General features: G+C 38.6%; 1 long non-coding RNA gene across 1 annotated transcript in view; it reads left to right on the forward strand.

Annotated features, from left to right (window-relative positions):
• Positions 1 to 24,445, forward strand: part of LOC145683480 (uncharacterized) — a 102,535-nt gene extending 78,090 nt beyond the window's left edge. Inside the window, exons 4-5 of the long non-coding RNA XR_014131119.1 lie at positions 3,132 to 3,224; positions 24,299 to 24,445. This is a non-coding gene — a long non-coding RNA (uncharacterized LOC145683480). The remainder of the gene's footprint in view (positions 1 to 3,131; positions 3,225 to 24,298) is intronic.
• Positions 24,446 to 24,865: the final 420 nt, after the last annotated feature.

Below are 24,865 nucleotides of genomic sequence, written 5' to 3' on the forward strand. Positions count from 1 at the left end.
ATTAACTATTTAAGAACACGGACAAAAGCACAGAAACATTGAGGACAGTTAAAATCGCAAATACTTTTCGCGTGCTCTTATCTGTCTTCAAGTGAAACAATAAAATATGCTGAAAACGCAATTGTTGGTCTTCCATCTTCTATGTCTTATCAAATCTCTAAAACCAAAGCAAACAAAGAGCAATATTAATAAAAAACAAACAACTTCCTAGCTATTCATGACGCAACAATTCCATGGATGCGAATAACTCTAGTATATCCACAAATCATCATTTGTCATCTTTTAACAAAATACGTCATGACTTTTTCCGACAAGCTGATACTTTCGGTGTTGTTAATACGCGAAGTTCATTGACTTAGTCATTCATTCACTTACTCTCTTATGACCATCAAAACCTTTAGCGAATTTACCGTAGATATAGAAAAATGAAGTGTAGTATCTAGGCTTGGTTTAGCTTGCATCTAGCAAACAATTAAAAAAGAACATGATATGTAAAAAATCCTCGACTATGCAGTAATAATACCATATTTACAATGCCAACTACGTAAACAATACTTTCCAATAAAGAAAAGATGCCACGATTGTATTGGAATCCGGATCTCTGGGATAGGATTTTCCTGCTTTACCGTTCTGCCACAAATTGTTCATGCGAAGGTAAAAAAATAAACTAGTAGTTACGAAAGGTAAAAATAAAACTTTCTATTTCTACTGGTGTTTATACATTTCAAAGAACGCGAGAATAATGGTTACCGTCTTTTCTTCTTTGGAAATTAGAAGTTAAGGAAAGGAAATATTGTAATGTAAATCGGGAACATCGTTAAAAACCATGAGATAGCCTCAACTTGAAGAACGTTTCGTGATATTTTTCTCATTGATTAAAGGCTATATAACTTGTTTTTGAGTGAAAGAAGGAAATCTACAGTAAGTCATTCTAACACTCACATAAAGAACATCTCCTTATACGAGCATTAGTATGTTTTATATAGTCAGGCATGAAACAATGTTAACTAGCTAATAGTTTGACTGAAAAATAAAGTGACGCCGCAGATAAGTGGTTAGAGTAAGGAACTTCTATTCGGCGCATTCATGTTCAAATCCCAGGGAGGTTCAAGCTTTTTCAAATTTTTCAATTTGACACTCAGTGTAACAAAGAAGATCTTCTCTTCACCAGAAACAAAAAAAGATGTTTGAATGAGGTGAATTGAAGAACTTCTGTCAATGGAGACAATGAAATACGAAGTTATTTCCTGCAATTGTTCTACATTTGATATTTTCATCTACTTTCAAGGATTTTCTGATTCATGGTCAGTGTTTTTACTTGTCTGAACACACAGTAATACTGAAATATTACATGCACAGTAATATTGAGGTTAATATATCTTGTTTATTGGACAACACGCTCCGAACCATAGAGATTCATCTTATAATGGAGAACTATTTCGTTAGTAACCTACTCTACAGTTTTATTTGTTTAAATTCCTTGCTCGGTGCTACCAACTGCTCTAAGTGCCAAGAAAACTTTCGTGTAAGTTTGGTTGTATTGTCCAGGTGTTATCACAACTGAAAAGGGGCCCCAAATAAGGGTGTTTGAACACTCAAAAGAGACGTATACTAGTGGCTGTACATAATGTAGTAAATACTATCTTGAAAACCTTACAAATATCTCATTAAAGGAAAGGATTTTTTAGCAATAAATTCTTAATTTCAAGATATATTCGAAGCATACATTCGAAGCATACGCTATAAGAAAAATCAAAGATAGCAACCAGGGCCTAGAGTTGAACGGTATTCACCAGGTTATGGCATATGCTGATGATGTAAATTTAATAGAGGATGATAGGAGAACAATAGAAAGAAATGCAGAGATCTTATTAAACGCTTGCAGAGACATGGGTTTAGAAGTAAATGCAGAGAAAACTAAACATGGAAGTGTGTCGGGACCGTAATATGGCAAATTATGGATGGGTTAAAATATTAAATAATAATTTTGCTAAAGTGGATATTTTCAAATATTTAGGATCAATATTAACAGACGGAAATCTTACTCACGAAGAAGTTAAATGTCGACTAAAAGCAGGGAATTCGCGTCACTATTCGGTTCAAAATCTCTTGTCGTCGCGAATTCTGTCGAAGAATTTGAAGCTTAAAATATATAAAACGATAATCATGCCTGTTGTTCTGTATGGTTGTGAAACATGGTTGCTTACTCTGAGGGAAGATCATAGACTGAAAGTATTTGAGAACAAGATCCTGAGACGAATATTCGTACCCAAGAGGAACGAGAATTGGGGATGGCGGAAACTTCATAACGAGGAACTACATAATTTATACGGTTTACCCAACATTCTTAGGGTCGTCAAGTCTAGGAGGCTTAGGTGGGCGGGTCATGTAGCTAGAATGGAAGAAAGTAGAAACGCTTTCAAAGTCTTGACTGGAACACCAATCGGAAAACGACCATTAGGTAGGCCTAGGCGCAGATGGGAGGACAATATTAATATGGATCTCGCAGAGATAGGAATGCAAAGTAGAAACTGCCTCCAATTGGTTTAGGATAGAAGTCAGTGGAGAGCTTTTGTAAACGCGTCATTAAACCTCCGGGTTCAATAGGCCATAGAGTTAGTTAGTAAGTTATTCGAAGCATATGTACCAGCCTACAACCCTAAATTATAAAGTAAAAAGTATAAAATTTTAATTCAATTCCTGTTTCCTAGCAACACAAATAGTACTTATTAACATCTGTTCAAATAAGCAAGGGGCAACAGTAATAGAAATTAATAATTTACAAGTAATCCATGTTTCCAGTTTTGTATAAGTTGTGAAAATAGCTAGTAAACATAGTTTATAAAACTTCTAAATTTTTTGTGTTATAAGCACTTTAGATATATTTTAATTTCGTTACACTTACAATGTTTGAAAATAGTTAATGTAGAAAATATGTTAGTACAGATTACGATTAAGAAGTGAAAGAAGTAAAGAATCGCAATATTTGTATAAATTTATATTATGTTTAGTACATTTAATGAAATATACTGAATGAAAAGTTGAAGGCGTATTCTTACTGTGTAATACACTAGGTTTAGCATAAATACAGATCATTATTACGAACCAGTAATAAACTAGGTTTTTCATAGCTCACGGGCATTGCCTTGGATTGGTGAAACATGGCTGAACCAGCGTGATGTCATTGTGGAAAATGCAGACATCACATGAAGTCAGTTTATTAGGTAAGTTCTAACTATTGTGGTAAAAGATCATCACGTAATAGTTTCCTTCTTTATTGCGCCGTTATCATCACTCTTCAAATAAACTTATGGTTGTTTTCGGTAATATACCCAAATTTCATTTGATATTGTAATTCTCTGATTTTAGTTCACATAATACTAAAATCTATTGTAGGATGTTCAACAATATTGTCCCCGACATAGAAGATCCTTCATTTTTTCACATACTCCACGCTCACTGCCATACATTTCTACAACCTATGTTCTAGAGCACGAATAAGTTTCAAAAATAATTGATGGCTTTGTTAGAAGCCATTCTTCGACAGCCTGCATAATATGTTTATCATTCGCAAACTTTCATTCACATTTGCTGCTTAAGATTGGGGAACAAGTGTAAGTCACTTGGGGCAAGATATGGAAGGTGAGGATGCTTAAGTATTTCGAACCCGGCATCAGCAATAGCAGCGGCGATAAGGTGACTTCTGTGAGCAGAAGTATTGTTCTGCTGCAGCAGTACTTTCCCGTGTAGCATCACTCTTCGTTTCTCCTTGATTTTCTCCCTAACTTTTGGATTAAATAGTCAATGATAGTAATTATCGTTTGGGCCTGGAGACAACCAATGCACAGTGAGCCCTTGTAGCATCACTCTTCGTTTCTCCTTGATTTTCTCCCTAACTTTTGGATTAAATAGTCAATGATAGTAATTATCGTTTGGGCCTGGAGACAACCAATGCACAGTGAGCCCTTACTATCTAAAATAAATCGTGATCATAAACTTTCCAGTCGATGACATTGTCTTGAATTTCTTGAGGGGCTGAGAATCATGGTGCCGACACTGCATTCTCTGTTGCCTGGATTCTGGATCATAATTATGTACCCAGGTTTCATCGGCGATGTAACATTTAACAATACAGGTACCGGTACCAGAGACTTTCTTAAGCAAGGCCAAATTTGTCTTTTAACAACGGACTCGTTCACGCTTTTGATTAATGGTAAACATTCGTGGTATCCTTTGGGCTGATACCTCGTGCTCTTCCAGGTGTTAGTGTGAAATTGTGTCTATTGAACCGAGTAACAAGCTAGCAACCTCAGCTTACCTCCCCACCTTCCCTCTCCCGACCATTATCAGGTCGTGAACTATGTTAATGTTTTCTGGTGTGAACACTGGTAATGATGGTCCTGCATCTGATGCATGTTCAAAGTTCTCCCTGCCCCACCGGAAGTCGTGTGACCAGTTCTTGATGATTTGGTGAAGGTTTGGGGTGCCATTCCCTAATACATTCATCATGTCTTCAATGTCTCTTTGGGTGTTAATATCTTTCCCTGGAAATATTTAATGACGGCTCTTTGTTCAGATTTGTCCATTTTCTCAATCATCACTCAGCTTAATCTGTAAAACAAAGTGGAACCTTAACATTATACATCCAACATGCCTGAAACTTTGTTCTAAACATTCAAAGGATATATTATACTGCATATACAATTTCATCGTTTTCGGAAAATGCCTTCTCTATCAGGGAAAATAATTGCTGAACACTTCTCATATATATATATTCCTGCTGACAGACTGTCAGAAAAGGGATTAAGGATATGTGAGTTTTGCTATATAGTATAGTCTTGTATAAGTTTGAGGTGAAAGTATATCAAAGTTGATAGTAATTCCCCTTTTTAATTTTCATTGTCTTTATTCGTGAAATTCAACTTTCTTATAAAGTGTTCTTAACTTAGAGTTTTCTAACCAAATGGAGGGTTGCTTGGGGCTCAGAATTATCGTAAATGCCAAGTTCTATTGAATATATGGTACAAAATAGTACTTCGAAGACAATCCTGGAGCAAATAGCCACACAATACCTTAATTACTTTTTCTAAGGTTTGTATTTTCTGAAGTTTTGCAAAGTAAAACTTCACCAACTTTTAAAAACTGGCAAATATCATTAACTCTGTCTCATACGTAATATTTATAAACAAATCTGCTAACAATATAGAGAAAATATTTCTCTGAATTTTGATATATTTTATCTTATTCGCAACCAACCGAAAATTTTATAAACTGTTCATCTTAGTGCTCGGAACTTTCAGGTAAACGAATGTCTACCCGCCTGCTCGTTACTCGATGCATTCGGTTTCATCCAATCCAATGCGAGCTCAGATCCAGACCGTTCGATTAATTTAGCCTGTGTGACCCGTTTGATTCATTTTATTCGTTTGTCCCGCATGACTCATTCGGCTCATTAAGACCGACAAACTAATTAGAACCAATGTCTGTTGTAACCTTTAGACACAATAGACTCATTATAAATCCACACATACAAAATATAACAATTCGTTTTATAATAATCACTTGAAACAGGTTTTCTTTAGATTAATGACAAATCATTTTTTCATACTGTCGATTTGTTTGTGCATAAAAACGAAAAAAATAAAGAAAAACTATGAAAATCAAAAGAACATATATTCTTCTTCAAATATCAATACTTTTCTAACGGATAGTGTCCCAGAGTACCTTCACGGCTGACCTGCAAAACTGTGTGCATCATCTGCGCGTCACCCCGAGTTTGAATTTAGATTGTGTATAAAGCCGCAAATTGAGTTTCAGTGTAGACTTGCCCAAGAACATAGAGTTTAGGCTGTCTCTTCTGAAAAAGGTACCATGTAAGACTGTCTCGTCTTCGAAATTTTGTCTGCATCTATTGAAAGATCTTCTCTCATCTCGTCATGAATATCCTGTCTACTCTCGCCTCGTGGTAAATTTCTAAGTACTGTTTAGCATCCCTCCATAGAAAGAAATGCAGAGGTCTTATTAAACGTTTGCAAGGACATGGGTTTAGAAGTAAATGCAGCGAAAACTAAATACATGGAACTGCGTCGGGACCGTAATACGGCAAGTTATAGATGCGTTAAAATATTAAATAATACTTTTGATAAAGTGGATAGTTTCAAAGACCAAAATCATATTTACGAACAAATTAAATGTCGACTAAAAGCTGGGATTTCGTGTTATACGGTTCAAAATCCTTTGTCGTCGCGAATTCTGTCGAGGAATTTGAAACTTAAAATATGTAAAAGAATAATCATGAAAGTTGTTCTGTATGGTTGCGAAACATGGTCGCTTACTCTGAGGGAAGAACATAGACTGAAAGTGTTTGCGAACAAGATCCTGAGACAAATATTCGGACCCAAGAGGAACGGGAATGGCGAAAACTTTATAATGAGGTACTACATAATTTATACGGTTTAGCGAACATTGTTAGTGTCATCAAGTCTAGGAAGCTTAGGTGGGCAGGTCATGTAGCTAGAATGGAAGAAAGTAAAAACGCTTTCAGTTTTAACTGGAAGACCTAGGCGCAGATGGCAGGACAATATTAAGATGGATCTCGCAGAAGTAGAAATCCAAAGTAGAAACTGGATCCAATCGGCTAAGGATAGAAGTCAGTTGAGAGCTTTTGTGAACGCCGCATTGAACCTCCGGGTTCCATAGGCCGTAGAGTTAGTTAGTTAGTGTAGTGTAGTTTAGCATCCCTCGACGCTGAAAAGGAATCAGACAAATCTCAAATACAAAGGAATACTCAATTTAGAAAGCATACGTACTAAGGATGAATAACTAGTCGGGAGATTGTCCGGTGCTAGACCACCATAAAGTGCAAACCAGCACCAGACAATCCCCCGACTAGTTAGTCTCTATATAGATGATAGAGGAAAACAAGAGAAAGAGAAAGAGAGAGAGAGAGAGAGAGAAGAGAGAGAGAGTATGATAGGGAATGTTGAAAGCAGGATGAGAAAAAGTTCAAAACTTAGAGGTGGCGGTCTAGAAAGTCTAGAGGTGGCCCTGGTGTTCAATATATAGTTGCTGGGTTCACACAGACAGATGGTGCTTGTGTTGAAGCCGCTATAGTACAGGAGTGTGGTTATTCTGTAGCGAGTGTTGAATAGGAAAAGTGGCAGTGCTACTAAAACACGATCCGCTATTCAAACCACGAACAGGCCGATGTGTTACGTATTAACGGTCGTGCAGGTGGCAGTGGACGTAAAGCGGCAGGACTGAATTAGGAGCGTTTTCTTAACATCCACCAGCCACCATACAGAATGTTTGAATCAATTTTCCGGAACATGTGAAACTATACTACTTGCACATGTGGATGGTAGTCAACCCCGTAGTGTACAAATACTTGTTATGGATGAATGTGTGCTAAAAGCTGTAGAATATGAGCTAGGAACGAGTACAAGGGAATTTAGAGGTAAAATGCGTGTTGTAGTGCGTAACATGGAACCTCCTTGCACTCAAACCACATGTATTGATTGACTGATTGACTTTTAATGCGAACTTCAGTATCAAGGCTATTTGTACCCATCATGATCAACACGGCTGATCAAAAACAGTAATTAAGTAAATAAAATTTGGAAACGAATATATTAAAATATAAGAAACAATGCTGCAAAAAGAAATATAAAAACCTAAAAAAGAGAAAATAATAAACATATAACAATAACAAGAAATAGTGATAGTAGTAATGAGAAATTGTATATAACAATAACAATAGCAATAACAATAAAAAATCAGAAATCAACCTTTGGGTGCACCTTTTCACATGGACCAAGTGCCATAGGGGGTCAGCGAGTGACAAAAGGTTGGCGGAGATGAGCTTTTGTTAACTGAATACGGCCATTAATAGAAACACGTAAGATTTTGTGGGGTTTGCTAGAAGATGCGACTGGGGTTTGAATTTCTGGATTTTCACTGGGAACAAGATCAATTTAGGTGGAAACGTTGAACGTCTGCGTTGCTACAGATCTACAAGAAGTAGCTGTAACAGTAACAAAAACCGAAGAAGGGGTGATTTCTTTTAAGAAACGCTCACTATCAGCAGTAGAGATCTTATTCACAACCCTCTCTGATACAGTTTTCACGTTGACAGACCCGAGAGCAAGCAGAATGCCCGCTCTACAGGGTTGCACACCATGACTATAATAGCCACAATTTGCACCAAGACTAGCACTCACATTGTACGATGTGCTGGTATGCCCGAGGGGTTGACATTTGAAAGAACACAGGGAACTGGGAAGATAAGGACGGTTCTTAAGTCGATAATAACCCGTCTTTACGTAGTCCGAAAGTGTGTTCAAATTGAAAAAGGAGAATTAGTGACTGAGTAGCAACAAGTTCACCTGACTTCTCACTTTAGACGCAAGCTACCTCTACAGCATGTTGGCCAGCCAGCTGCAATTTAATCTTTTCTTCGGTGACATTCTTGAGGTCCCAACATGATATCACACTGCGACAGACGCTCAGTGGACAATCGGATTCTCATGACGCTAACTTGTCTAATGGTAGTCAATTTGGTAGTTTCGCTATTTCCTTCTCGTGGAACATTTCCACCACTAAAGTGCCAATTCCGTAATTTCTTGATATCTTTAACCTGTCCAACGTTATAAGTAGTAACTTTATTAATGAGGAAAGGGGATCTCTTAATAGCACTCTTACGATTTGCTTCATCATTGGCACTATCAGCATCTTTAATTACTAGATATCAGATTACATGATCACGATACTAGTCTTTTCCACAATATTTACGACTTGGAAGTTTCTCTCGCTGTAGTTTGGTTTAGGCTTTTTGCTATAGGGTAAGGTCGGACTTCATAGTTTAGTACTCATAAAATGTTGGTTTAAGTAGACATTTATAAACAGAAAATATATGTGAACGCCACAACTTGACACCCAGGCACTTTCAAGGAGAATTTACACTACTCCCTTGGCTATTCCATATGCACACCCACACCGCAGATGAATGTGGGGCCGACGCAGTAAGAGGGAATGCATGTGTAAAGAAACGCATGGTCCCGGAAAAAGAACTAGATCTAAAAGATACAACGTTTGCAACGAAAAAATAGACTACACTACCCCGCAAGAGAATAAAATGTGTGGATTTGTTCTTCCTGTGCTTACATTATTTTTAACGTTTTTCTCTTTTGATATATTCTTTAATTTTTAAAAATATTTTCAAAGACTTTGACCCTGGATAAACAAACACTGTACGTATACAGTAGCAGACTGGGATTGGTGGACGACCACAAGAGATGGAGGCAGACAACAGACAAACCATTTTCCAAGATTCACACCAACTATCCGCGAATCGAGTAGCAGTATTCGCTTTTGACAGACCATACGAGAATATGAAGATGCATCGGTGAGAAATAAAACCGCCATCTCAGCTCCGCCCCTTCCCTGTCGATAACGGTCCGCTACTTGGACGGGATAATGGGAGATGAATATTTGTGAATCAGAGGTTTATGTCATAGAGAGGTTCAGCTCAAGTGATAATTTTATGCGGTGTACAGTACATTAGTTGTTGGCCTAAATGCAAGTACAGGCTAATATCGAAATGTAATCTACTGTTGGATATCCTGGAGGAAAGTAGAAGGTAGTAGAAATAGGCCCGTATCCAAGGAGGGTCTAGGAGGACAAGGTCACCCTGAATTTTTACCAGACCCCTAAATTTTTCACGATAGGCTTGCAAAGGAACAAAAATATATTGATGAACTATAATATGGTTGGATCAGGTCCCACTAAATTCTATCGGGCCCCCCTTACATTTTGATGCGGATCGAATGTAGATCGAACTAATAATTCTTGATGGTTTATGAATTTCTTGAGAAAAATAATCTGCAATAATTGACTGCGGAATAATTCTGCGGAAATCATTTTCCTATCAAAATTGCTTGTAATTATTGCATTAGTTAATATCATCAATTGGAAATTTATTTTTATATTACAAAAAGTACTTTCTATGCTGAATACACTGATTAGCCAGAATATTATGACAACCTACTTAATAGTCGGTATGTACACCTTTGGCACGAACAACAGGGGCCACGCGTTTTGGCATGGAAACAATGAGCTCTTGATAGGTCGCTGGAGGAAGTTGGCACCACATATGCACACACACAGGTCACCTAATTCTTGTAAATTCTGGAGAGGGGAGCGATGCGCTCTGACGCAATGTGCAATCACATTCCAGAAGTATTGGATGGGGTTCAGATCCGGCAAGTTGGGGGGGGGGCAGCACATCAATTGTAACACGCCACTGTGTTCCACGAATCACTCCATCATACTCCTGACTTGTGACATGGCGCATTATCTTGTTGAAAAATGGTACTGCGGTTGGAATACATGGTCGTCATGAAAGAGTGTATGTGTTGCACCAAGTGTACGATACGCGTCGGCCGTCATGGTATCTTGCACGAGCTCCACTGGACCAATGGATGCCCACGTGAATATTCCTCAGAGCATAATTGAGCCGCTGCAATCTTGTCTCCGCCCCGCAGTACAGGTATCAAGGAGCTGAGCTGCTCCTCTGGAAGACACCGAATTTGCACCCTCCCATCAGGCACGTAGCCAGGATTTCGTGAAAGGGGGGGGGTCCGTGACATGAAAAACTGTGTCATAACATCAAGGGGCTCGATCACTCTAAACTATTTTACTGAAACTTATAGGCCTATTGGTTCGTTTAGCCAGGATTTCGTACCGGGGGGGGGGGGAGTGACATGAAATTCTGAAGGCCCAGGAGCTCGATCAATCTAAATTACTTTACTAAAAACATATATTGGTTTGTTAGGACAATAAAATGAGGATATGTTGGCAAGTATTTTAATAACAAACTATGAAGATTTTTCGAGCAAAATAATAAAAATAAGTATTGAAAAAAGATTTTGCAATATTTACGTCCTTCTCCTGTTTATTCAAATATCACAATTTTCCTTTCGTTATGACCTCAATTATTATAGAAAGTACATACTGAAAACTGTCTTGTAAACTATCTTCTAATATAAATTAAAATAAAGAATTTGTTTGTGTGTTTGTCTGTCTGTCTGTCTGTGTGCGGCCTGGGGACCAGACGAGTGACCGAGAGTTACCAAATTTTGGTCAGGGGTTCCTTGGCCCAGGCCCCAGATCAAGACGAAGCATTTTTTTAAATTTCGAAACAGTAGGGTCTCAGGGGGGCGTTTACCGGAACCGGCTTGGGAACCAGACAAATTGACCGAGAGTTACCAAATTTTAATTACGAATACCTTGGTCCAGGCTCCAGACCAGAGTTAAACGTTTTTGTCGAAATTCGAACCAGGGGAGTCTCAGGGGAGCGTTTACCGGGACATGTTAAAGTAGTAGAAAATGACAGATATTTATTTATTTAACAATCACGAGATACAGCTCAGAGGCCATTTTACATTGGATATCCAACAACATTAACAATGGAAAGGATTTGGGAAGGTATCGGCCAGGGCCTGTTTAGTAGGTGCCATCCCGACATTTGCCTGGTAGGACTGAGGAAAACCCTGGAAAACGTCAGTCAGGATGGTAGGCAGCGAGATTCGAAGCCACGACCTCCCGAATGCGATGCCAACGCTCTACCACTTGAACTATTAGTGTCGAATTCATATTTTCGCGGTCACTGAAATTAATGGTGAAACTCCAGTCGCATTAACTTCCAAATTCACGCTATTCGGCTCTGGGCCGGGGGTCACCGGAGGGGGGTGAGATACCAAGACATATGAAAGTAATCCAAAATGACCGATATTAGTGTCAAATACATAGTTTTCGCGGTCGCTGAAATCAATGGCAACACTTCCATTAGCGATGAGTTGCAAGTATGCGGGCAGAGAGTCACCGGGGGGTGGATAAGGAGACATTTAAAAAATAGCCCAAAATGACGGATATTAGTATCAAATCCATAGTTTTCGCGGTCGCTGAGATCAATGGTGATACTCCCACAGGCGTTGACTTTCAAATACAGCCCCTGTGTGAAGCATGTGTATATTCAACTAGTTTTACAATATATGTGTTTTTTCCCCGTTGAATCAAATGCTAACAGAACCTTCTTTCAACATAATTTTTTGTCTTTATTATTCCGTCAACTATTGTCGGTTCCAAATGACAGGTTAAAGGAGCAACAAAAAGTTGTCCTTGAAATAACATGTTTGATACTGCAAGGATGCGATGACGAAAAGTTATGATTAAAAATGTCCACGCTGTTACACAACGGCACTTATGCTTTCGAAAGATTGAAATCTCCCTGACTAGTAGCAGGAATTCTGAGATTTCCATAACTTTTCTTGAAATTTCAAATTCCCTGACTCTTCCAGAATACCTCGCTTACCTCGCCACCGTTTTCTTTTCAATTTTTAACGCTGATCCTTCTTTTTGTCATTTCATTTTGTTTTATCCTTCCTTAATTTTTTTCATTTCTGGTCTCAAAGGGGGGGGTCCGGACCCCCCGGACCCCCCTGGCTACGTGCCTGCTCCCATCGACATGACGAAAAAGGTGTCAGGATTCGTCAGACCATGCCATGCTGTGCCACTACACCAAAGTCCAGTGGCGATGGTCACATGCTCATTTCAGTCGTAGTTGCCGATGTTGTGTTAACATTGGCACATGGATGGGTCGTCGACCGTGGAGGTCCATCGTTAGTAGTGTTCGGTGCACTGTGTGTTCAGACACACTTGTACTCTGCTCATCATTAAAGTCTGATGTTAATTCCGCCACAGTTGGCAGCCTGTCCTGTTTTACCAGTCTGCGGAGCCTACGACGTTCTAAGAGGGAACGCTGTCCAACTTCTCGACGTTTAGATGTTTCAATTTGGTTTCATCACTTGTTGAAGACACTCACCACAACACTCCTCGAAAACCCGACAAATCGTGCAGTTTTCTTAATGCAAGTACAAGCTCCAGGACATTGCAATCTGCCCTGGGTCAAATTCAGATAGACCGCGCGCCTTCCCCCATTCTACCCACGGCCTTACTGATACTACATATATGCACTGTACGTGTGTCTAACAGTCATTCCTCGTCAGGTGACGCTGCTAAGGCTTGGACGGCTTGATATCGATAGTAGGTAGGTGGTCATAATATTCCCTCTGATCTGAGTAAGTCTGAGCTGAAGATAATTCCTGTCTGTTATGAAGAGGTTACTAAAAGTTGGGGATAAAAGTAGAGTGCGTCTCTGTATCTGAGAAGTCCGTATAGGCAATGGTTGTTTCCCATAATATATATTTACCGACACAAAAATATTTAGCCGGATTATGAGCTTGTCCTCTACTTAGAGGTGCTCGTTAAGGGGTGTTTAGTAATGTTTCACTGTATTGTGAAGAGTCGTTAGTAGAGTGAGTAGGTCCTAATGACAACGCTTCTTTTAACACCGAGGCTATACATAAATGATGCTTAACTGTACCTACGAATTGCCCACGAAGCGAGATTAGACAAAAATTTGTGTGGTGATATATGTATGTATGTGTGTTAATTTAGACGTTAGCAACTACGCTATGTGTTCAAGTCACGATCAATAAACCTGCTTGCATACGGATAACTCTCAGAAAAATATTAAAACGTAGAAAGGAAAATAGAATAATAAAACATTGCACAAGAAAATGAAAAAGAAAAAAGATAAGATAAAAGAATAAATATAAAAATGAAATTCACTCGACAACAATAAATGACAAACAACAGTAAAATGTGGGATAGAATATAAAAGATAAAATATAAGAAAGAATAAGGACTAACAAGGCAATAAAATGTTAGAATCAAACTCAAGAGATAAAATATGAAAAAAGGATAAAAGAAAACGACATATTAAGATGCTCAGGTAACGTGAGCAAAGGCAATATCGTGTTAGGAGGTGCATCACATGGATCATCCACCAAGGCACTATCTAGAGTTCGAGGCAGTCTCTGAAGTTCTCAGAGTTCTAAGTATTCTGGACATTCGATAAGAAATACACAGTGGGACAATATAGTTTTCACAATACGGACGGTTCAATCTACGTAGCAAATGACTGTGCGTTAGGTGAGAGTGTGCGTTACGCAGACGTGCCAGCACTTCATCTCGACGACTAGGACAGGAGCAGCTTCACTGTTTGAAATTTATTGTCAGTAGCGTTGTCCTAGTGTACTTGGAAATGAGAGCGCCTTGGGGTGCAAAAATGCTTACAAAGATAGAAGCAAGGAAGACTATGCACCAATGTAACCACGGCGTAAGTGGCGTTCTTGGCAAATGTGTCAGCAATTTCGTTTCCTCGAATGTCGATATGACTCGGCATCCAGCAAACAACGACGACACAGTCCTGTAGGTGTAGCTGATGGCATCTCACAAGAATGTCCTGAACAAGAGGGTGCTTACTGAAGACATTTTGTAGGCTCTGGACTACGTCATGAAAATTGGTGCTGATCAGCATACGACGTAACGAAAGGGTAATAGCGTTTCGAGGGTAAGCTTAACAGCAGTTATTTTAGCAGTAAATACTGAACACAGACGATACAATAAGAATTCTCAGCTGCCCTCATCGGTGACAAAGACACCGCCAACAGAATTTCCATCTTTCGAATCGTCTGTATAAAACAAATTAAAATCGGAATACTGATGTAATAAGGTTGCAAACACCTGGTGGTATACCTGGGAACTCCTATTCTGCTTCGAATGAGAGACAGGCGGAAATTAAGTGTTGGTAGATGAAGACATGATGGGATAGCGCACAATTGACGCACGAAGTCGTCAGAAAAGAAAACTCTTACACGCACAGATTTATCATGGGTGTGTAGCACGAGGACGTGCCGCATAGAACTCGTAAATCCATCCTCATCCAAGGCAAAGTCTACAGAATTGTTCAAGAATGCAGCACACGTACGCAGAATAATTAAGCAGGAGTCTGTAACGAAGAAATGTTAACGAAGGTTCGTTGGCTCAACATAAAGTCTGCCAACGGGACTAGTACGGAAAGCGCAGTAGCTACTCGAATTACAGGTGGTGTACAGAGTCAAGTTGTCTCAGCAGAGAAGAGCGAGCAGATGCATAAAAAATACCATACTCTAACCATATTCATAGTCTAACCTGCACCGGATTAGACTATAATATAAACGTTGAAGAACGGCACGACCAGCAACCCACGTTCGGTGGAAAAGGGCACGGAGTAGATTCAGAGTGCAGAGACAAAAGTATTTAAAAAATCGAATGTGCAGTACCCACTACAATCTACAAAGATGGGACCTAAAAAACGGACTGTATCAACAAGTGCCATCCAGATACAAATCCGGGTCAACGATGCAAGTGCGTTGGCTACAGAAGTGGACACATTGAAATTTCTCGATGGAAAATCGAAACCCTATCCTGTTCAATAAGCGAACAAAACGATTGAGAGTTAACTGAACCTATCAAGTAATGACGCGATGGTGTCGGGAACGACAGAAAGTGACAAGGTCTTCAACATAAAGGAAACCATAGACAGGAAACTGGACCTGCGAAAGAATACAGTTGACGGCGATAGAAAATAACGTGTCACATGACTGCCATGTGGAACACCATTTTCTTGCACAAAACGCTCGAAAAGACAAGAATTCCACTCGTCAAGAAAATTTACTATTAATTGAGCCGTTTGCCCACGAAAACCCTAGTCATATAATTGTTTTAAGATACTGTAACACTATGTGTATCATACGCCTTCTCTAAGTTGAAAAAGCTATCTACAATATGTTCGCCATTGAGAAAGGCGCCGCAAATTTTCCCCTCGAGAAAGGCGAGATTGTCAGTAGTGGATCGGAGAGAGCAAAATCCACTTTGATATTGACTTAAAAGTGAATTGCATTCCAAATACCACACCAAGCGCTTACAGACGCAGCTCGTGAGGGCAATGGGTCTAAGCCTCATGGGGCTGGTAGCGATTTTCCCTGGCTTCCAGATTGGAAAAACCAAATCCTCACAACAAGCGGGTGAGAAAACTCATCTACCTAGATGCGATTATTCAGTTGCAATAAAGCAAGCTGAGTATCGCGGGACAGGTTGCGCAACATTTCGTAAAAGATCAGGTTAAGACCGGAAGCTGTGTGGGATAAGTCACAAACAGCAGAATCGAATTCAAACAGCGTGAAAGGGGCATTATAATGCTCTCTGTTCTCGATAAGGAAATTTAACGGGTTCCAACTAGCTGAAGGAGAAGACAATCAAACGGTGGAGATCAAAGGTACCCACTTTAGTCTAGCCTGACTTAAACTCACAGTCACAACATCTTTTCGACCTCACGCTCACTTGACCTCACGATCACATCTTTCGACATCACGCTCACCCGAACTCACACTCACATCATTTCGACATCACACTAACTCGACCTCACACTCAAAACACATTTTTGACATCACGCACACTCGACCTCAGGCTTACATAATCTTTTCGATTTCACACTCACTCGACTCAGCCTCACATAAATCTTTTCGACCTTACACAGACTCGACCTCACGCTCAAAACATCATTTTGAAATCACGCTCACTCAAACTCACGATCACAACATCCTTTCGACCTCACGCTCACGCTCACTCGAACTCACACTCACAACATCATTTCGACATCACACTCACATCACCAACCCAACGTCATAATCACTCAACCTCACGCTCACAACATCTTTTCGAAATCGCACTCACTCAACCTCACGCTCATATTACTAATCCGACACCACGCTCACTCGAACTAACCTCACGGTAATCCGAAATTACACACACTCAAACTTACGTCGACCTCATTACGAACTCACCTTCACTTAATCTTACGCATACATCATCATTGGGACTTCGAACTTTTGGAAGTCATTTTCACATCTTCAAGCTTCAATGCAAAGAATAATCCATTTGCAGGGATGGTAAATTTATTTTTGAATTTAATTTTCTTGATGATTATGTCAATTAGATTAGGAAAATTCCTTTTATAGGCTCATAATATTTTTGAATATATATTTTTCTTTGATTTATTGGATGGAGTACAAAAAGAGGAGAAAACTTTGTTATTGAAATTTATTTTCAAGTTTGCATTACTTATTGCGTAATTTTCATTTCAAGTGTGAACATCATTACATAAAATATCCAATGTTACAATCTGAAATTATCTTAGTTACGAATTTATTTCCGCATAAACTTATTTCTGAATCATTCCTAATTTTAGTTTCTAAGTCTTAAATTTCCAAAAGTATTCATTATTGTTGCCCAGGAGATGAGACAAGACGAGATGAAAAATAAGGTCGTCTCGTCTCGTATTGTTTGGCGAATTCTCGTCTCGATTTTTAAATTCTTTTTAGTCTCGTCTCTCTTCTCGAAACTATGTTTCTCGTTTCATTTTGTAAATTCATCATTCCCTGATTTTCTTTGTAATTTCATCTAGAAGTTTCGAGAATCTTCCACGTTACGAGAACTTCACGAAGAGTGTAATATAATAACATTTAAACCATATTAATTATTGAAATATATTGTATAATGGCTTGCGGATGATTAAATATTGATAAATGCTCTTCGTTATGTTTGTAGAATCGCTTTGTCAATTTAAAGTTCGTTATTTCCAATCTATGAACTATGTAACACTAAAACAGGGATTGAGATGTAAAATTTGGTTGAAGTACGTAGTGTTCACCGCGAGACTCGAGACATTTCTCAACTTCTCTCGAATTTTAAAATGTGCTTCTCGTCTAATTTTCGAGACGAGAAATTTCTCATCTCGATGGGAAAACTAGTATTCATGAAGAGACTTATGAGGAAAATTAAATACCGTCTCACCTAATAAAGAACCTGTAGAAACAAGCAATCATTATTTGACAATTTTTATTGTTGTAAGACTATATTTAGGATTTTAAAATTGTAGGATTGTAGGATTTTATTCTTGTGTTAGTTAAATGTATTATGCACTCGCTTTGCTAACTTTGTTCAAACAACCGATTTTATTCTGAAAAGACCATTATGTTCCATTTTTGAGACAATCCCTATATCAGGGTTAAATGGTAAAAGCTTTATACCTGATCAAAGAATCTGTACTTCGATCCTATGTGAACTTATTGAAATTGTTATTTGTTTTTTACTTGATCTTGTTCTCGTCTTAATTGAAAAATAGACTCGTCCCGTGTCGAAAATTGTCGTTTCGATCTCGGTCTCATGTCGATAGCCTGAAAATAAATTTGGTATGAAATGAAAAATGATTCTGTATTGTAGAATTATTGTCCTTTGGATATCATTTCATGAACAAGTGACTGCCACAATTGTGCTTTCTATGCATGTGTTTGCAGGTTCGATTCCATGAGTAGTGGTGTGCACATATTTAAACCATATTGTGTTTTAATTGTTAAGCGGATTTCAAACTCTCAAGTTTACATAATTCCTCGTGTTTGTGTACATTCTTAATATTGTAAATATTTATTTTTGCATATTTTCTTGGTGAAAGGGAATTTAAGCCTGAAAATCTACTGGCGCACACCATAGCCCATGAGTATATGAAACGTAGGATAAAAGTCCAAATCTACAATCCCACTTTAAGCAGTTGTACAGAGTCGGTGCTGGAAAGTGTTGGTAAGCTATAATCAACCCATCAACTAGAATTAAAACATAAACTTTAATGCTATTACCTTTCTTCCACTCTGTTGAGGGCAAAGTGAATCAATTCTCTTCAATGCTACATAGACAACTTATAGCACTCAACCCCACGGTCACATTATGATCTCGACATCACGCTCACAACATCCTTTTGACATCACACGCACTCGAACTCAACTCACAACATCATCTCAACATTACTCTCACTCCACCTCACGCTCACAACACCATTTGCACATCACGCTTACTCAACCTCACACTCACGTCATAATCTTGACATCACGCTCACAACATCCCTTCGACATCACGCTCACTCGACCTCACAATCACAACATCCTTGCAACTTCATGCCCCCTCGAACTCACGCTCACATCATTTCGACATCTCGCTCACTCGAACTCACACTCATAACATCATTTCGATATCACACTCACTCGACCTCAGGATCACATCTTTTCGACACAACGCTCACTCGAACTCACGCTCACATCATAATTTCGAAATCATGCTAATCCGACCTTACACTCACAACATCCTTTCAACATCAAGCTTACTCAAATTCACGCTCAAAACATAATTTCGACATCACGTCACGTGACTGACGCTCACTTCGTGAGGGTGAGGTCAGTGAGCGTGAGTTCGGATCTCATGACCACCCACCCCATGAGTTCGGGCACCTTTGCTGGAGAGTAGTGTGCAGTGTTTGGAGATAAACACAAAGGAATGACTCAAAATGTTAGCTTTCTTTGAAGGGTAGTTTATGAAACAAACATCATTCACAGTAAAAACGGGCACACCAAGACCAGAAGTTGTGCCAGTAAGAGAGCGCACCCTACGCCACAAAGTAGACATTCATGTTCGACTACTTAGGGACAAGCAGTAATTATGCTAGATTTGGCGCTTCGAGAACTTGACAAGACGCTGAGTCTGAGCACATAGAATATGAAATTATTGGAGAGTGTTGTCACCTGGATGACGACGAAAATTGGCAACAGCCAGGATAGCTTCACGGATGTACGGAGACCACCAGGGAACTTTCCTGTGTTGATAATCGTCACCGCATTCTGAAATGAAACCACGATCAGCATCGAGGACAGTATATGAAAGAGCCGCTGCTACAGCAGCGACAGTGAGATCAGGACGACACTGAAACTTGCTGAAGTGACGAAATTTATGGCAATCAGTGCGCTTCAGATTGAAGCTACGGGAAAGGAACAGGTGTAATAGGAAGACAATCGAAAAACAACGGAAAGTAATCACTGCCGCATTATCCATGTCAATGAAGAAGAGAGCAGCACTGCACGTGGAGAGGTCAATACATGAGTAAGTACCATGAGCAGTGAAGAAATTAGTAGGACTGACATGGTTAAGGATGAGCAATCCACTCTCCTCAAGGAATTCCGTGACATGTCGCCCACGATCTTTATCGCGGACAGGGTCATACACACAAAGTGCTACTCATTAAGACCTACAAGCATGACTGTCGGCTTAAGCTGATTGAAGAGTTGAGAAGCAGATCAGCAGTCGTAAAGGCTTCTGAGTAAGTAATGTATAAAGAACAAATTTTAGGCGCCCGAGGGAAATAAATTCACACCGTAACTGCTTGCAGTCGGAAAACTATGTGAGTTTACCGAAAATAAGAAGAATCGGAGACACATATTGCTACGCCGCCAGCAGCGCGGCCTTCACCAGGGTATCACATTTATAAGTAGTATACCTAGAAATAAGGGAGGACTGTGTAGGTGTGAAATGTGTTTCCTGCAAACAGCTAAGGATTGGCGAGTGCTCAGACATTAGTTGTGTTAATTCCTCAAGGTGACGACTGAAGCCATTGAGGCTCCATTGAAGAAGCGTCACGATGGAAGAGATCAACTTTTAAGTTGGACTTTCTCAGTGGGCCAAGGACTGTCCACTCTGTATCCATGAGTTCGTCTTCCACCATGTCAGATTTCAGAGAAACTGCATGTGGTTTACAAACTACGGTTGATTTTGTTCTCTTCGTAGAGAGATCCGTATCGTTTAGCCGGCGTATATGTAGGCTAAGTTTGAGACCAGCAATATACGGTGATCGGCGATGGGGTGGAGTACGTGAAATACCACTACTAACCGAAACACGTGGAATTTTTACAGGTTCGCTTGTTGACGCAACTGGAATCTTTGTTGGATAACAATTCACAGGGACAAATTCGATTGGGTGGAAATGTCTTGGTTGCCACAGACTTTCAAGAAGTAGCTGAAACAGTAGTAAATGGCTCAGAAAGCAAGGAAGAAATGCTTTCTTTTAAACGACGCGACGCTCAACATCAACACCAGAGATCTTTTCGATGAGTTTTCGGATACGTTTTTCACGTTTGAAAAGGCTGGGCAGTCTCGAGACCACACAGAAGATCACTCGTGCAGTTGACAGAAAAGGGCTTGGTCGCTTTACAGGGTTCCGCACCATGCCTAACTTGATCGCAATTCTCACAAGGAGCAGCACTTGCATTAGACAACGTGCTTCTGTCCCCAAGACATATGGAGCAACGCATGGCACTAGGAATATATGGACGAACTTTTAAACTGTAGTAACCAATCTGGAGGTATTCCAGAAGCATGGACGAACTCAAAGTAAGAATCAGTTACTGAGTAGAAAAGAGTTCACCTGACTTCTTAGTTCTAATGCAAGCTACGTCTGTAAGATGTTGGTCAACAAACTCATAATTAATCTCCTCATCGGTGAAATTGAGGAAGTCCCAACATGATATCACCCCTCGAAATATGTTGAACAAACGGTGAAATTTCACTGAGAGGTTCACCGTCCTAATTGTAGTCAATTTAAGTAGGTTCGTTGTTTGCTTCTCATCGACTGTTTCTACCAATAAAGTACCGTTTCGAAGTTTCTAAATATCTTTAACATTTACGGCAATATAGATAATAGCTTCATTAATAACGTTGACAAGTCCTTGATAGCACCCGGATGGTTGAGTTTAGCATTGGCACTATCAGAGTCTTTATCGTAATTACAAGATATCGGTTGACAAGGGGATCGCGATACTTGTCCTTTCCACATTAGCTGTAACCGAAGTGGTTGTCTCACTCACGTTTGGTTTGGACGTTTCATATGAGGGTGATCCCGGACCCATGTTTAGTGTTTTAGTACCCATATAATGTAGTTTTGGAAGTACACATTTAGAAAGAAGAAAGTGTGTCAACGCTGCAACTTTGCACTCGGGAGTTTGGGATAACATACGCTACTTCCTTGGGTATCCCATCAGCACGTCCTCACCACTTGCAATCCCGCAGCGTGGAGCCGACGCAGTCAAGGGGAATGAGATGCAACAAAAATTGTTCACGTCGATACAAACGCTTGTTCCTGGAGAAAGGAAGTAGTGGAATGAAAAAAGATTTCGGAAAAATAAAAGACAGACACCCACCGGCCCAGAAGAAAATAAAACAGAAGAGTGCGGATATTTTGAATTTTTCTGTTTTCTAAATTTTTTGCTTTTCTTTCTTAATTTTTTTAAAAGTATTTTTTAATATTTGCAAAGACTTAACATAGCGGGCAACACAAACGCTAGACGCACACAACAGCAGGCCCGGCAGCTGCACGTTCTCCTCAAATGGAGGAAGACGTCCACTGACCTTCATCTTCCCTGACTCCCACCAACCACCAGCGAATCCGGTAGCAGTATTCGCGGCTGCGAGGACATGCAATAACATGCAGATAAAGGGTGATACATGAATGAATAATGAAGTTGCCCTCTTGGCTCCACCTCCGCCTGGAAAAAGACCGTCTCCTACATGGAGGAAAAATTTCTGTGACGAGACGAGGAGAGATCTGTCAGTAGAAACAGAAACATCTTCCAAGGTAAGACATCATTTTGATAATATGTTTTCGAGAAAGGACACATTAACTCTTGTTTCATAGGCAAGTCTACTCAGGAATTTTATTTTAGAAAAGCTTTGTTCTCCATCTAAAATCAAACCCAAAGTGACACAAAGATCATACATGCAGTTTTGTAACTTAGACACGAAGGCATTCTTCTACTTTGAAACGCTGTCCGTTAAAAATCATTGATATTTGAAGAAGAGTGAAATATATACTTTTGATTTTTGATGTTTTTCTTTCTTTACCTTTTTCTTTTTTACGATAAACAAGTTGATACTATGTTTGACATTCGTATGAAAACAGTCATTAATATTTTAAAAAATAGTTGTAAGTCTTATTATAACACAAGTTGTTGTATTGTGTATAGATTAATTCGGAATGAGTATTGGATCTAAGGGTTATAACAGGTATCGGTTCTAATGGGTCATGTAGGCCAAACGAGTCCAAAAAGCCAAAGAAGCTAAATAGATATTATACGGACCAAACAGATCGAAAAGTCCAGATATGAGTTTACATTGGATCGAGTAAAACCGAATATATCGGGTAACAAGCGGATGGAAGGGTACCCGTATATCCGAAAATTCAGAACACTAATTCAAAGTACGCTCAAGATAATGTTCATTTCAAATACTCTAGTAAACGTCCATTGAAAATTACATGTATTATGCTGACGTCTAACAAGTTGATAGTTGTGGCAAATCAAACTTATATTAAAGTAAACAATGTGAAAAGTAAAAATAACTTAGGATACAAGAACATAGGCTATTTAATATTCTACATATGTGGTAATCATTCATTTGTAAGGAAGGACGAAAATGGCAGACTGAACACAGAAATATAGAAAGATAGTCTTTTTCATATTTTCATATATTTTATATCTAACGTCTTTATAGTTGAGTGTTGACTTGAGGTCTACAGTCTCTTCCAACAGCGAGACTATATGCTACATTTTAACTATATACTACTTGATCTACATCTTAACGTGGAATCCGAAACACATGAGCATCCGTTGAGTATCGAATCCCGGTCTTCCATGTCGATGTTGTGTAAAAGTACCATATAGCTACGAGGGAGCTCACGTTCAAATTGCGTTTTCAAAGCTACAATAATCTATAGAAACGTGTTATCGTCTTTACAGAAGCCACCATAATTATGTTCAACGCGTGAGTATAATGTAAAAGCTTTTCATTAACCAGCTGAAATAAATTAGTAACTCCTAAGTCATTATATAGCAGGAACAATAGGCTAATGTAGAAACTACGAGGAACTAATGTTAGAATGGAATATTAGAATTTAGCATATATGGTTCAAGATTTGATTATGACAGTAATAATGATTCGAATGTTGTTTCAGAAAGTATTCACAAAAACTAAATGCACTATAAACCTGAAGGCTCGTAAGACACAGAAAAGTTAATTAAGCTAGTTGATATCTCATTATACTTCAGAATAGTCCATTCTGAATAACATAGACATTCGTGCACAATCGTGTAAGAAAATAATAAGGAAGACATAATTTTAACTTTCATTTACCGTCGCGAAACTCCGTAAGACGGATTTCACGTTCACAGTATTTGTATTGCCATTATTAACAATATGAATTACATTATATAAGATTGTTTCCTTTACACTTGCCATAAAACTGTCGACTATTATGGGCTGCATAATTGTTAGTCAAGGCATATTCAGAAATAAATATAAGATATAAAAAGCACCTTAACAAGCACCGTACAAATTGTATTTACACAATATATCAACTTGATATACTATGTGACTTTCCTTTACTTATTTTAATTTGCATTAATGTTTCCTTTTTCTTTTTCACCAGAATTTCCAGTGTGATTTTTACATTCATGATCTCTACGTAGAAGAGTCATGCATATTATCTACAGCTTTTAATCGTATAGCATTTTGTGTCACATAATGAATACTTGACAGAGATTGAGAATAAATGTTTATTCGTAGAAAAAATTCTAAATAATCAATAAATTGTAGTAATTAGATAGATACATACACATAAGGTACTCAGATTGAAACATATTATTATTAATGTGTTATAAAATTTCTTATCCAAAATATGTAACTCAAACTATTTTTGTTTTCATAGAAATATTCTATATGTATACGCTATAATTTGGATATTAACTGTATTATTTTGACTTTGAAAAGTTGTGAATAATAAATATGTTATATTATCAATTTTGGTAAGAATTATTTGAATTATTAACATAATTAATCACAGCAAAAAATTGATTATGGAATGATTTGACATTGATGGTATTCAAACCATTAAATAAAATATTAATGAGAGAAATGCCAATTTATTTTCTCCCTGATGCAAAGAAATATCAAATTCTGCTAACTTATCACTGTGTATATAAAACAAACAGTAATT

The sequence above is a fragment of the Thermobia domestica genome, chromosome 4 (assembly GCF_964235325.1).
Source record: "Thermobia domestica chromosome 4, izTheDome1.hap1.1, whole genome shotgun sequence".
Lineage (NCBI taxonomy): Eukaryota > Metazoa > Arthropoda > Insecta > Zygentoma > Lepismatidae > Thermobia > Thermobia domestica.